This window comes from Dermacentor variabilis, chromosome 4 (assembly GCF_050947875.1).
Source record: "Dermacentor variabilis isolate Ectoservices chromosome 4, ASM5094787v1, whole genome shotgun sequence".
NCBI classification, from domain to species: domain Eukaryota; kingdom Metazoa; phylum Arthropoda; class Arachnida; order Ixodida; family Ixodidae; genus Dermacentor; species Dermacentor variabilis.
In genome coordinates this window covers 65,622,611-65,626,711 of record NC_134571.1, presented here as the reverse complement: position 1 = coordinate 65,626,711, position 4,101 = coordinate 65,622,611, and the positions used below count along the sequence as shown (strand labels likewise).

The 4,101-nt window shown below is 43.4% G+C and overlaps 1 non-coding gene across 1 annotated transcript; it reads left to right on the top strand.

The window, feature by feature from the left end:
• The first annotated feature begins 4,028 nt into the window (after positions 1 to 4,028).
• TRNAR-UCU (transfer RNA arginine (anticodon UCU)) lies at positions 4,029 to 4,101 on the top strand. Its single transcript has one exon. It is a non-coding gene; the product is annotated as a tRNA-Arg (tRNA).

The window sequence follows — 4,101 nt, the reverse complement described above, 5'->3', positions numbered from 1 at the left end:
TTCGACGTTAGAGCGCGCCTTGAACAACGTTAAAGCTCTTAAGATACACAAGAGTAGTGATTACCTGTGTCTTATCATACCACAAGGGAAGTTTTAGCTTTCACTTACTGGTGATCGTCTCCAGAATTAATGTAAAGCACACAATGTGTGTTTAAAGTTCAACCGCGTACAAAGTATACGTGTAGAATCTGAAAAGGCAGTCCTAGCAGACAAATGTTTTACTGATATCAGCCTATTGCTACATAACAGAAGATATCGAAAATACCGCGAAAAAAAGAATACCACGTAGAAAAAAAAACTTATAATGCGCCTTAAATATGGCCGTACTGGTGGTGCATAACGTTGTATTCAAAAGTGAACTATTCAGCCGGCCTGTAATTGAAGCTAGGGGCATAATGATCTTGTGACTACGTTTTCACTTTCAGTTGTCAACTGATACACTATAGTCGCCAACACAATTCGAGACGACTTAAAATAAACCAACTATTCATGAAGCCCCCTTACGAGTTAAAATAATTCAACTATATGCAACCACCATAACGGCTAAACCAACAAGTAACCTGTTCGTTCTGATTGGGTGCTTATTCAATGTATGTCTACTGCCTACATTAACTGAAGAGTGATATAGCGACAAAACTCGATGAAGTTTTCCCTTTCAATTAAACTGACTGCTATGGCATATTCAGTTTACGTAAAACAGTCCTATGCGATCATGTTCATTCTCCAACAAATATTTGAAGACTTTTCGAAAGGTAAGGACAAATAAAACAACGAGGGCCAGGGAAGAAATCACTACGCATAGAACTCAATATGAAACGAAAAATATTGTATGTGGTGTTACATCCTAAATAACCGTGTAGTTTCATTGCAAGAAAATTATAGTCCAAAAGTGCAGCGCGGTAACTGACCAGTCTGTGCTCTAATGATAACCTGGGCTAAAGCAGACTGAGCCTGTAAATTTGCCTTGAATAATCTCATCGAGGAAAAAAATACAGGGATCATTGGGCTGAATATAAAATTACAGTTTACACCTGGGGTTTCACATTTCTAGATTTGCTAATCAACAGAAGCAATTTTTATAGCAGTATGACGTTCTGCGAAAGAAACTTACTGTGCCAAGAACTGTGCCGGGCAGTCCGGACGCTTTTTAAAAGCTACTTCCACCCTTCTTTGCCTACTCTTTTGAATAGACAGGGTTAAATGAGAGTTAAATGTTCATAACGTGCGCGAGTCGTAGTACCGCAATTTCACGCGGTATTTTGTTGTTTCTCAAAATTCACGGAGCCAATGCGAAGCCGCAAGAACAACAAAGGTGAAGCGCGTTCAGACGCTTTCGGAAGAGCGGATCCTCCACGTAGTTCCTTTATCTCTCTGACAGGAGGAAAGCGAGAGGAAAAATGTTGTCAGAAGCACTAAGCGTTTTACTCTGCTAATGCAAGAGGACAGGCCGTTTTCAAACGTCACCCCAACCGGGCTTTCTTGCGTCTATTCAATTTGAGAGCCACGAGGGCGACGAAGAGTAACGAGTTGGATAGCGCATGCTATATACAGCCCGAAAAACTGAACTCTGAATTTTTAAACGTATTTTATTTTGTGGTAGAATTACGTATCATAAATCTAAACCGCGTTACAATAATATATTAGCCCATAGTGTCTCGGAAGTACGCTGTTTCTCCCAAAGCGCCAAGAGCGAGCAATAGTGTTGTTGGCGAAAGTACAGAAATTGTAGGTTCTATTGCTTTTGCTTGTTTGTCAGTGTCTTTGCACATCAAGCTAAATGTTAATGGAAAGTATCAAGTGCCCTCACTACACGGGTTCCTTGAATTTGATTAATGCTCCCTGGCCTACTTGAGTCAATACCGACTATTTACTCAAAGGAGGATGTCTTCCACGTTGCATAAGCAACTCAATCTACTCCAGTAGCTTCGCGCCGTGAGCAACTGTATGCCTATTCTTCATGATAAGATAATCGCAACTGCATTTTCACGAATAAGAAGTACAAAACATCAGCTTTCTTTTTTTCTTTATTCGCTCGGGTGGCCCCACGGAATAACTTTAGGTTGAAATTAAAGATAGCCGCGAAGGACAATTTTACGCAGATAGAACAAAACTGACTTATAGAACGTATTCGCTATGATTCACCGTTCATAGTCTGCAGTTTGGTTAGTTCTTAAGGTAACACCTCTTAATACCCTTTCTAGGATTGTCTGTCCCAGGGCATGTCCAATGTAGATGGCGGAACTCCACTGCCGCCGCAAGAGCATATCATTTCGGACAGGGAACTTTGTCTTCACGTGGAGTTTATTTAAAGATTAAGTGATGGTTGGTGTTTGGACTGCCACAGCCCGACAGCTCCGGAAGGAGGCTTCCTCCAACCGAGGAAGATTGTCGGTATGGGAGCAGACACGCGAGGTAGGGGTTGGGGGGGGGTGAGGGGGGGGGTGAGGGGGGGGGGGGTAGAGCACGCGGGTCCCGCGGCAGGATTGATTTTCGGCTAATATGAACTGACTAGGGTGTCTTCGGGAAGGGGACATATGTAACTGCAAGATAGTTATGTGTTTCTTCAATTTGAATTATTTGTAACTATGTGGTACATTTTGTTTCACCTCGAACGTCTTTATTATCGATCTATTCCCCTACATAAGAGAGAAATTGAACTTTCACAAACATATCAAATAAATAAAGGCCAAGAAAACGGCGTCGGCATGGTTACGCATCGGTGTTGGAACATAGCTGGCGGCTGGTTGCAACATGTAACAGATACGTACAGCCTGGAACTAATCCAGCTACTTTCAATAATTAGAAGAAAAAATAAGTTGCTGATAAGAAAACATCCTTCGGGTATTTCAGTGCTTTAATGTCCCTTAATATATAATAAGGAGGGTGTCAGTAGATGTCTACAAAAAATATTTTGAAAGATTCAACGTTCCGAAATCTTCAGTCCTACCTGCTAATTGCGCACCTAACTGTCTGCACGTTTAGGATTTTATATTGGATTATCGACCTGTTCCAAATTCCGGAGCTGAGATAAGGCCGTTCGATGACGTTGGCATTCTTTTTTCTTTAGCAAGCACAGTGGTTATCAAGCTATGTGGTACGATACTATGCGCTCTGCTAGTAACGCCTCCGATGTTAAGTAAAGATTACTGCATTTTATTGTGGAGGCAGTAACGTCCACACGTATTTCCGTGATTGAAGTACCTCACATTTCAGAATTCCTTTATTCTTCCAGCAGTGCAACAGAGTTTTTACTGAACTATCGACCAGATGGTCACCCAGCAATACGTTTAACCCGCCGAAAAAACTGTTGAAAAGCTGTCAAGATTTCTATGATCTCGGAAAATGAGCATAGAATCCAGACTAACGCAGCACGGAAGCTCCGCCTACTTGCTCGGCAGTAGGCGGAGGAGCCACATTCGGAAATACGCGACTGTACTCCCTTGATCCCGCATTAAGTCTTCGAGCGCCATCACCGCTTCGCCGTAGAGACGCCAGGCTTCTATATCGACTGTGGTTGGGCGTTGCCTTTACCAAAGCCTATGCATTCCGCATAGGGATCACCTATACCGCAACCTGTGACCACTGCGGCCATGAAGCATCGATTGACCATATTTTCTGCACCTGCCCGCCGTACAATCCACAGAGGGAATGCCTTCGCCATGAACTTGACCAACTGGTCGACTAACCGCTATCGGAAAAAAGAATTTTACGCCACCGAAAGGACCTACCGTCACAGAAGAAGGCCGTGCATGCACTATTACGCTTTTTGCGATCTACCGGCCTTTGTGAACTTCATTAACTGGAACGCCTTTTGTGTGTGTGTGCCTCAATATGTACGTGTTTTTTTTTAACGCTTTCCTCTCTGTCCTCTCTCTAACCCCTATCTCACATCACCAGTGTAGGGTAGCAAGACGGAGGCTGATATCTGGCTAACCTCCCTGCCTTTCCTCTTCGGCTCTCTCTCTCTCTCTCTCTCTGTCTCTCTTTTAAGAGCTTTAGCATTGTTCAAGCCGAGCTCTCACATTCAAGTCTCTGTGGCGCAGTGGATAGCGCGTTGGACTTCTAATCCAAAGGTCCCGGGTTCGAATCCCGGCAGGGATG